Source organism: Pavona decussata, unplaced genomic scaffold (assembly GCF_977016875.1).
Source record: "Pavona decussata unplaced genomic scaffold, jaPavDecu1.1 SCAFFOLD_84, whole genome shotgun sequence".
NCBI lineage: Eukaryota > Metazoa > Cnidaria > Anthozoa > Scleractinia > Agariciidae > Pavona > Pavona decussata.
Window position 1 is genome coordinate 4,149,417 of NW_028145502.1, and position 12,055 is coordinate 4,161,471.

Sequence of the window (12,055 nt, forward strand, 5' to 3'; positions counted from 1 at the left end):
CTACAATTAGACTTTTGATACTGCGGGCAAGAGTCACAAGACTCGTTATAACTCAATCGGAGCACGTGGCGCCACAAATTCGCGCCAAAATTCGATTGAAAAGAAACCGAGAACAAGTGAGAAGCCTGGGTACCAGGATAATGCAATTCGCGCTCAGTTTCTCGGCTCCCAGAGTGCGTGGGCCCAAATTGCCTTTAATTGCTTGTATTACAAACAACTTCTTTTTGTTTGCACACTTCGGATTTTTTTAACGGTTGCTCTCACTGACGCCATTTCTGATGCTCTATCTACGCAATCAAAGAGAGGACTTACGAATTAACAAAGGAAAAAATTTGCTTGGTCATTTAGTAACGATCATTTGGCATTGAATAACACTTCAGGCCCCCGTTGTTGAAAGAGCGGATAACGTTTGGATAAATCGTTATTCAGCGCATCAAATGTACTCCAGCTAATACACTTTTGACCCTGGATAGTGCGGATTTATCCCCTTGATAAATTTATCCACTCTTTGAACAACTAGGGCTAGACTGACTATTTAATATTCATTTTCAGTCATTCAGAAGTTCAGATATTGAAACCATCGTGATGCGCTAATAGTTTTGGCAGCTATTTACGTAAATACAGGAAGAATTTACGGATTCACAACGGAAGTAAATTTGCTTGGTCATTTTATAGCGATAAACACGAATGAAGGACTAAATATCTTTGTTTTTACACGTGTAAAAGTTCAGTATTTATGGCGGCTAGTTGCGTAAATATATATTGAGTCAGTAACAGGAGTCAAAAAGGCCCTGGGGCTGTTTCTTAATTCACCCGAAGAGTTCTTCCCAATACGTATTTTCCAAATCCGTTTTCTATCCATTGCTAGCGCCGGGTAGTTTTTCTTGCAAACTTAGAAAATGTGTTTTTTTAGTCTTGTAGAGTTTTAAACATTTTGCCTTTCAAATTTTAAAAGCCTAATTTCTGGTCATGGAAATTGCGCGCTTAAAATAATTTTCGGGACCAAACTGTTTTCGGAACGTTGAGAAACGAACGCCTGGTGTGTAGCGATCTGAAAAGTTGATAAATATCGTAGACTGATTGTGAAACTTTTTTTTGTCGTTCATATTAAATTTCATGGGCTGGCGTCATTTTTAGAAACTTCTATAAACTGGAATGACAGTCATTTACTTAATAACAAAAGAATCGGCTGAGCAACAAAGTGGAAAAATGGATGGTGCTTTTTGTGCGGCCTCAGGTGCGTACCATATTGAATGACCTGCGGTTTTTTCGTGTAATTATAAATGTTCAAGGATGAAGGACAGTAACGTAAATTATTAAGTAAAGGTATAGAGTTATTTACGTCAAATTGAGAAATAATGCGTCGATTAACAAAGCCAAAAATTGCTTGGTCATTCTGTAACAATCGAAGCAATCTTCAGTGTTTTCACTCAAGTCAACGTTCAGTAATTTTATAAACACCTGCTAATGTGAAAAACGAGAGACGATGATATAGCAACCTTGAGAGCACAGTTTTTCAGATTGCTCTTTCTTGTGCGTCTCTCTAAACTAGTTGAATTTACGCGGAGCTACAACTCTCGTAGGGGTGAAAGTCTTTTCGGCCTAGCTTCGCGGCACACGCAAGCTGCTCCATCATCAAATTTGTTTGTTTAAAAGGAAGTAAAGTTGCTAAGCTGTTACGAATTCTTACGTCAGAGTTATACCCGTAAATGTAACCTTTTGCTTTGTTTGTCAATTCAAAGTCCAGCATTTTACTTCATTGAGTTAATCTCCTAACATAACAGGCCAGGACCTTTCTGTGTTGTTTACTACTATGTACTATCTATAAAAAAAAAACGCAATAGAAAAGACAGGTAACCGTGCCAGCGAAAAAGCTCCGATCCACTCAATTAACGACATAATTGTATGCAATATTCGCTTTCAAATGTGAGTTTATTTGATCAGTTCTTGTCATGTTTGGTTGTAACAGAAGTCACACAGACAAAAAAGAACGTAGAATGCATGAGGCATAAGCAGCAATTTAAGATACATTTTACTGTTCATTGGCAGGGAAGCGCAATATCAAACAGTATCGACCCAAAACGTTTCTTACGTGCATGTTCTCAGGTATCACTCTTTTATGCCCGCGAGCAAGTTGCAAGCTCGTATTTCTGGTGTTGAATCATTCTGTGGTCAATTTTTTTAAAAAAATCTTTAAACATAAAGAAGATAATAGCTAATAAGTTAAAATAACGAGATAAAAAAGATAGGTCACCGTGCTCATTTGGGAGAAAATAACCATTTAGTAATTGCCTGGGCTTAGCTTCAAGGATACACATCAAGTTTTCAACGTGCGCGCGCTAATGACGCGAAAAATTATGCAGAGTAAGAATGCTCCTCCATTCAATGGAATCATCTTAATTATTTCTTTTCCTACCTAGATCCAATTCTTTTTTCATTTTAAAACATGATTAAAATATCATGAGTTGGTGGATGATTGCTGTAGTTAACATTCAAATGGAAACTATGTGGTTATACTTTTTTCAACTTTTGAGTAAGGGATAAATTACCCAAGCGTCATTATAAGTTTACTCTTTTTATTATGCTGTACAAAGTGGATCTCAATTTAATGCTGTGGATCAAATCCTAAATTGTGGTCATTCAAATGAAAGCCATTGAGCTACACAGTCATGTTTTTCTTGTCGATTTTTGTTGCGAGCATTGTTCACGAATTATAATTAATCCTCGTTTTTGTTCCGAACAGTTTCCGAAGATAGTTGACAGTTTTCAATTCACTGGCGCCTTTTTTCGGAATTCCCGATAAACAGTCGTTTTTGTACCGAACACTGTCTACAAAGAGTCATTAACTCTCGGTATTATTCCGAATGTTGTAAGTTGTTGTTATGGTTATTCACTGCTCGTTTGTTTTGCTTGTGAGAACAAACTTTAGCTCACGATGGAGAGAGAAATTATACTTGACCTTTCCACTTCTAAAATTGTGGTTTCTTATAACAAAAACAATACTGAACATGAGTGCACTTTTCTCATTTCGAAACTAATATAGTCGCATTTCTCTGGTCGGCTGGACTTCAAATACCCGCTTTGCTCTCGTACTTACTTTGCTGTTTAATGTTGTGCTGTTTGATGCCATAATTCTTGTTCAAACTAATCATGATTACCTTCTTTACGTATATGCAGGCGAGGAAGTAAATTCGCTTAATCATCCGGCTTGATCGATATGAGATGCAGATTTTCACACAAGATTGATGAGGTTGCTCAGTTAAACATACGTACAACAAAATATTGGTACTCAGTATAAACCCTCTTTTACAACACTTCCTTCCTGTGGTGCTGTTTGTTATGCTGTACAAGGTGTTTTTTAACTTTTGAGTCTGTGGAATAAATCCTAAAGTGTGTTTATTCAAATGAAAGCTACTGAGCAACACTTTGATGTGGTGCTGTTTATTATGCTGTACAAGGCGGTTTTAAATCCTAAAGTGTGACCATTAAAATGAAAGCTCTGAGCGGTACCTTCCTGTGGTGCTGTTTGTTTTACTGTAAAACGTGATTCCAACTATCCTTAACCAAGGGCTTCAATTCTATCGTAGATTTTCCCATAAGACTTTACTGGACGTCAGTCGCCTAAACACTAAAAACTCTGCGAAAATTGAACATGAGGAGTTTTATAATATACTGATGAAAACAATAACAATTAATTGGAAGCTGCGCGAATCTGAACTCACAGGTATTTACAAGTAAATCGATTTGTAGATGGCTCAGGTTTTCCTTCATCTTTTCACAGGGCCATCACTGTTATTTCGGTTGTTATGCCAGCGACGGTTAGACTTTGATTTTTGTTATAATCACTCAGGCATGCGTGCTTCGCTCCGGTTCCGCAAAAACGTCCACTCCGGAAACGCTCGAAACGTCCGGCAGCAGCCGAATCTCTTGACGGTGACCAAATTCCCTTACCAACTCGTGCTATCACTAAGCAATGCGTTTCAACTCAAATAGTTACACACGTGCTTACCTTAGATCACATCCGGTAATTTTTTTGAATCTGATACAAGACCGTGTGACAAGGGTCATCGAACTTGAAAAGCGAAGTTGAGGGAATTGTTTCTTGTAGCGATAGTCGGCTTCCGGTGTGTGTAACCATGCTTGATCGATCAATTTTGAAAACAATATTACCAGATAGCAAGATAGGACTTATTGGAGTGGTAATTGAATTGCGGTTCAATTTCATTTGCTATGGAGACCATCTGTTTTGGTTTGTTTTGGTCTGGAAGTTTCACGAAGTTAGGCCTTAGTTGACTTACCCTACATGAATGGATTACTACTCAAGCTTTGGATAAAAAATGGAGTCTTTGTCCATTGTTTACGACTTTTATACCGTTCACCTTTCAATGAAACGTCTAGTACTTGTGGTTTGTGTGGTTGTTGCACTAATTTTCCAAGAATTCTGTCAGTTTTTAAACTCAAACTAATCCGACAGGCGGAGAGATGCAAGGTGTCAACAGGAATTTTGGTTAGAGTCATTGAAGTAGAGAAAGAGATAAAGAAGCTCTTTAGATCGCTTCGTCAAGTGATTAAATAGAGTATAAGCTGGCGGAAGCTGAACATTACGGTCAAAAGTTCCGGCACTTAAACGTCGGCTCGGAACAATGTCGACAAATTGCGATTAACCATTTTTTTGTCCCGAACATTGTCGAGAAATTGTGATTAACCCTCTTTTTGTTCCGAGTGTTGCCGACAAATTGCAATTTACCGTCGTCTTTGTTACGAACATTGTCGAGAAATTGAAATTAACCCTCTTTTTGTTCCGAACGTTTCCGACAAATTGCAATTAACCTTCGTCTTTGTTCCGAGCCGACTGTGGACAAATTTTAATGGCTCCTCGTTGTTGTTCCTAACATTGTCGGTTTTTGCTCCGAACATTGTCAACAAACTGCGATTCGTACCGAACATTGTTGACAAAGTGTTTATTATCAAATAAAGCAACTGGGCAGTACTTTCCTGCAGTGCTGTTTAATTTGCAAGGTGGTTCTACCTAGGTTTTAAAGCTACGAAGAAAGTCCTAAAATTTGACCATGAAATGAAAGCCATTGCATGGGCAGCACTATAATTTGCTGTTGTTTGTTCCTCAATAACTCAGACAACAAGAGTTGTTATTTATTTCTTTTTTTCGGAGTTTCACGACTTTTGTAATAAACTTAACCGACAACCGTCTACTTCAGATTCTCTAACTGAAAGCCAAGATGTAGGAAATTGATGCCATATTACTCACTGAAATTGATAATTATACTCTCTAGTAATTAAACACGATCAGTTATGACCGAGTTAGACTGCTCCACTTTTTCTTGCAACTCACGCGTGTGCGATTTCTGTAGCGCGCACTGATCGCGTCATGCAAAAATATATAAAAAAATCTCATCCAACTCACATCATTCAACATGGCCTGCGCCTACGATAGTCGTTGGAGTCTAAAACATGTTTCAAAATCCTACGATATTTTACTTGTCGTGCACAACAAGCTGTAAGTTTGATTTACACGAAACAATCCGTATCGTAAGCTTGTCATTAACAACAAAGTCGTACTCTCTAAATCAGCCTTTAGAATTTCATTCCCTACCAAGAGATTTAGTTCTGTCGTAGCGATTTTCTTGCACTGAACGTCAGTCGCATATTAAGTAAAAAAAAACACCCATGATTTGTAGAAGATCGGTGTGACTTCAAATAAGCATTTGCTTTCGAATCTCTAGCTCACTTCTTTCTTTCCTTTACAGACTTTACAAAACACCGTCTTTGTTTATTTCGGTTGTTATGCCAATGGGTTTTAGACGCGAACACTTGTTACCATCACTCAGACATACCGTGCATAAAATGCTGGTATTGGCATCACGCAGCAATGGGTTTCAACTAAATTTTACACATGCTTACCTTAATTCACATCCGGTATACACATGTCGTGTCTAAAAAAACATATACATATATTTTTTGTCCTTTATTATAATATCTCAAATATGCAATACTGTTCGACAAGGGTCATCGAACTTGAAAAGCGAAGTTAAAGGAATTGTTCTTTGAAACGACAGCGGCCCTGCGGTGTGTCTGACCATGCTTGATTGATCAATTTTAAAAACAAAATTACAAGATAGCAAGATAAGGCTTATTAGAGTGGTAAAAAGAATTGCGGTTCAATTTATTTTGCTATGGAGACCATCTGTTTTGGTTTGTATTTGTTTGGAAGTTTCACGAAGTTAGGCCTTAGTGGACTTCACTCACATGGATGGATTAATATTCAAGCTTTATATAAGAATGGAGTCTTTACTGTTTTCAATTTTTGTCCATTCACCTTTCAATGAAACGTCTATAATTACTTGTCGTTCATCTTTTGCGGTTGTTGCTCTGTTTTTCTAAGAATTTTGCTAGTTTTTAAGCTCGGATTAAATTAGACGGGAGTGGAAATGCAAGGTGTAAACAGGGCTTTTGGTTAGCTATAAATGCTGCGAATACAAAACTATAAACAGGCTGTATTCCAAGCTACTGATATATGAGTAGATGAGTCTGCAAGACACCTTTAGATTCTAGTGCAACTACGACCATATACGACGTTTGACTTCAAGTTTATAGCGAAGTACAAAGAAAGATATATCCCAGTAAGCTTCATTTCACTCTTTGTGAACGGCGAACACGACACAGTTGTTTTGAATAATGATAGCTAAGCCCTTTCGTTATTAAAAGAAGACGAAATCGCCTACGTTTCATTTCGAGGACTTGTTTTCGCTACTAAGCCGTTCTGACGAAAACTCGTAGTAACTGGCGACGGCCATCTCGTTTTCCCGCCAAAACTGGTTCACTCGTCCGCACACTTTCTCTGTTGGAAAAACCTGTCACTCGTACTCGTGCTAGTACTAGAATCTAAACGTTTCTAATATGTCGTCACTGCAGATGAACAAAAGAAAATGTAAACTGCTTGTAAGGCAAAACACAACAACAATCGTAATTTTTGCGCTCGTCACTTTAAATACTGAAAGAAATAAAGAAAGTATGAAAGTCTTCTGATCGCTTCATTAAGGGATTCAAACAGGGTGCAAGCTGGCGGAAGCTAAACGTTGCCGGCCAAAGAGTTCGAAACACTGTCGACAAATTGCTCTAAACGCCCGTTATTGTTCCGACCATTGTCGTCAGATTGCTTAACCTTCGTTTTTGTTCCGAACCTTATCGACAAATGCAATTAAGTCTCGTTATTGTTCCGAATGTTGTCGACAAATGCTCGTTATTGTCCGAACATTGTCGACAAAATGATTACAAATTAATGCTTGCTGTTGTTGTCATAGTTGTCTACAGTCCGTTTATTTTCCTCGTCAGAACAAAATTTCGCCCACGATTGAGAGAGAAATTACACTTGTCTTATCTACGTGTTGTAAATCCTTCTAAAAATGAACATTGCCAAATATATAAATATGACTTACTTTTGTAACCGATACAGATGTTTGCGTCGCCGGAGTGCGTGGGCTTAATTGCTATACTTTACACAAATACTTTGTGCTTGTTTAAACACTTTGTGTGTGTTAATGACCTTATCTACGTACAAACAGAGGACATTGAAAGACTAGCCAAGGACGCACGATTCGCTTAATCTTTGACGCAGATTTTCACTTAGGAAAACACTTTAAAACGTCAGCAAGGTACAGCTGTAGTCAATTTATCAAATCTGTGTATTGAATCCAAACAGGTTGTAGATTTTTGTGTGGCATGGGTATGTAATATCCTTCAGCCAGCTGATAGATACACCAAACTTCTCCTTTGCACCATAAAATTGCGAACTGAAGGAGAGAGTGTCTGCACGAGACATTGTTGCAAAACTTTAGGAAGGAAATCACATAAACTTCTTGGTCATTCTGTTGGGATTTCCGTGTAAAACAGGTTTCTACTTTAGACATTATGAAACAGTTCTATAAACGTCGCCTCTCAAATGAATTCAACACAGATTACGAGAAATTATATCATTAAATCGCTGATCAATTCTCAGTGCAGCTGGTCGTTTATTATCGATTTCAGTCTTAATTTAGTTCAGTTTGTTTATTTTGGTTGTTATGCCAGCAATAACATTGATCCCCCAGTCAGTTTGAATTTTAGACTTTGATACTTGTTAATAACTCAGGTGCACGGTCAAGTGCTAATATTTATATCACTTAGCAATTATTCAAATAGTAACAATCGTGTTGACATGGATATCTCTGGACTGTGATATTTTTAATTTGAAGGATCTTATCTATCGGAATGTCGCAAGTGCATAAAGGTACGACAGGGGTCAATGGCGATGAATAGCGAAGTTCACTTCGAGGTGCGCCCATATCCGGCTCTCACGCACTCCCCGAAGCGAGTTTGGGAATCAATTAAATACGTCGCAAAATTGTGCCATTTTAGAATGGTGGCTCAAAACCCGTTGTTATAGAAACTATTTATTTTGGTCTGTGTTTATAACTTTAGAAGTATTGCTCAAAATCACCGAAACGAATTTTGGAGATCATTGCAAATTAATCACGGTGCAAAATCATGTTTTCTAGGCTCATACTAGTGAATCATTGAAATCAGTTGTCGTACATGACTTTGGTTTGTTTTAGTTCATATTTTAAATTATATCAAAGTACCCTTCGGAGTTTTATGAAAAGCAAAGTCGTTCTAACTTCAGATTAATACTCAGTTAGGCTTTAATGAGATAAGTTAGGTTACAAGGTACTTGAAGGTGAGATCTTTGAAAGAAGAATATTTGCTTTTTATCGATAGTTGCGAATTGATATTTGTTCAGTTAAGTTTTAACACGCACAGTTGTATATACCAGCAGTAAGAGTTAAAGAATATCATAAACATGAAACGAAACAAAATCTCGTGAAACGTCTGGACAAGAACACCATCAATGGTCACACTTTAGGATTTCACCCACAGAATTCACTTGGTACAATAATTAGGAAAGTACGGCTCTGTAAGATCATCTACAGAATCAAAATGCAGAACTATCTTGTACAGAATAATTAGTAGTAACACAGAAAAGAACTAAGTCATTGAATGGTCACAATTTGAGTTTCTATGCAAGACCTCAATCTTAGAAGCACTTGAGTGTATCCTGGCCAGCGTGGGAAACCACCAGATGAGTTTATCGTAGCACAGTTGCGCGCGATTGCGTAAGTAGTGTAGTTGTGCCACCAAACATCAAGAATGTTGTTGCCAATCGCAACTCAAGTCATTGATTTTTTTTTTCGCAAATTGCTTCACTTTTATTTAGATTTAAACTCCCCTGCGTTTTGTATTCACATGACTAGTTCAAGTCAAAAGTTGTGCGAGCCGGTCTTTCTCTTATACCTGTACACAAACCAGAGTATATACAAACTCGATACTTGCAATTCAGGAAACTCCAAGTGCTTGTCGCCGCATCAATCCTGCAGTTTGCTGGCGTGCTCTTGCAAATCTAATCTTCTTGTCTATTGGATTTGAAATCCAGTGTGGGATGAAAAGCTTGGTTCAAATTCTTCGACTTTGAGAATGGGTTGGGTAGATAGGCCAAGTGAGAGGCTGTACACTGGAAAACAGAAACGACAGAACACGGTACACTACTATTTACAATTTACAATTTTATTTCGCTCGATACACAGACTTATACATAAACAATAACTATAGCTAACTGGGATATTAATTAAGAACAAACACAGTATTATCTTGTCAAACGTTAGAGCCTAGAGGCTAAATAAACCGGTGAGTTTTCGGGTCAGCCCCTAGCCATATTAAATTGCATATTCGAAATATCGTACACTCGTGCCTTTTCACGTTGTTTTATCAGTCCTTGCAGTAGTCCTTTTGACTTTCATTCTACTTTTTTGTATCATGATTCTTGTTAGGGAGCAGAAGAAGGTAGCACTAGTGTTGGTAAAAGGAGTTTGTTGTCTCACTATCTTGAGGGGGGTACGTTTTGGTTTAAGAGTAAATAAAATCGATGAGGTTTTTTTATATATAGATTCGGGAAGTTTTTGCCAGAGATCAACAGCTGCGTGAGATATTCTGTTTTCCAATATTGGCCCTTGCACGTAGTTTGTATAAATTTTGTTTTGCTGCATATCTGGGACAGTAAACACCCACAATGAAGAACCTACTTTTGTCAAGGTCAGCCTGAATAAGTCTTCATATATTTATTTTAAGGTTCTTATATAACAGGTGTCTAAACTGACAAATTTCAGCCTGGAGGTTCTTAATCCACTTGTTCTTTTATGCGGGTGTTTACTGTGTTGTAATTATGAACGCTGCTTGCATCATTATTGAGAACAATTTGTTAAATATATCTTGTACTCTAAAGCAAAACATTCAGATACTGGATAAGACGTGATTAGTCGGAGCATGAGTGCAAATTAGGCATATTAGGCCTGCAATTAAGCGTAATTAGGTAAGCTGTGGACTGGTGCTTCATTGTTCTTTGGTGTTCCTGTAGTTTCAGTTCAGACGTGCACACAATAGGGAGCTTAAGCAGCAACGACGGCAACGGCAACGAAAACGTCACCTGAAAATATAACTTTATTTCATTTGTTTTACTTCGCGATTATTTCAACTCGCTCGACTTATAGAGAAACGACGAACTACCCAGGAACGAAATTGGCAGGAGTAGCGTTCAAGTTAAGAAAGAAAATGATAAATTCACCGTCGTATGCTCACGTTCTCCAAAAAACCTAGAATTTGGTCATTTCACGTTGTTTTGCAGAGGACGGCAAAGAAATGTACCAAAATGTAAAACGCACATGCAGAGCGATTGTTTTTGCTCATTTTAAGCTCCCTGATGCTATCTAAACCGTTGTATATTGTTGGTTGAGTGCGTGGGTGATGAGCACTGTAGGTCATTCGCACGCGCGTTGGAGGAGCAATATGTAGTAAGACTCTAAGTATTATGAGCGCGGGCGAAAAACAAACAGTCATAAAAGAAAATAGGGTCGTACATGAATTTAATGGTTTTATAGTTCCCATGAAATCTCGGTGGAGTGTTTTGTGACGGAGTTGTAAAAAAGATATCTAGAAAACTGCAATAGCTATAGTAAGCTTTTAACTTCATGTGCTACCGTAGATCTCAACTATTAAACTTCCGTAGTTTTGTATATTGCATTGTAGTTTTCGTTTGCTTTGCTACTGATGAGGTTTCGCCTCAATATACCAGATGAAACACACCAACACAACGTAACATTTTAATGTCTCCCAGCTGTTCTCAAACAAACATGCAATTTTAAACTCTAGCAGTAAAGTCTGTAGATGAAATTTTGAAGTGTGACCATTCGTATGAAAGTTTATTGAGCAGTACTCCCCCGCGGTGTTGCTAGTTATCGTGGAAGATTGATCTAACCTTTGACTGAATTTATTGTGGTTTATGTAGTAAACTGTGACCATTCAAATCAGTGGAGGCCTTTGAGTATTACCCTCCGGTGGTGCTGTGAATCTTACGTATAAGTTGTTTTTCATTATTGAGCTGTGGATGAAATCCTAAAGTTACACCATTCAATCGAAGGCCATCAAACAGTTCTTTCCTGTGGTGATGGTTTATTATGCTCTACAAGGTGGTTTTAACTGAACTTCTGAGTTTCTGATTGAGTGATTCACTATTGAGTCTGTGGATGAAATCCTAAAGGTACACCATTCAATTGAAGGCCATTAAACAGCTCTTTCCTGTGGTGATAGTTTATTATGCTTTACATGGTGCTTTTAACTTCTAAGTTTGTGAATGAAATCCTAAAGTTATAGCGTAAAAATTCAACCGAAAGTTACCGAGCAGTGCTCTATCCTTTGATAATTTGTCTGATTATCTTTTACGACTAACTGACGTGGTTGTAGTTTTTGAGTCTGTGGACTTAGGCCCACGATGTGTTCATCCAAGGTAAATTTAAACGGCTCAAACGTTCTTCTTGCAGTGTCTTCCATTTAATGCGTTGACTTTGAGCATTTTCTATTTACAATTGTTTATTTCCACATGTGATGGCAGCCGTCGTTTCCAAGAGCTTCAGCTATGATAGCGTGAAAAATTCAACAAAAGACCGGAACATCC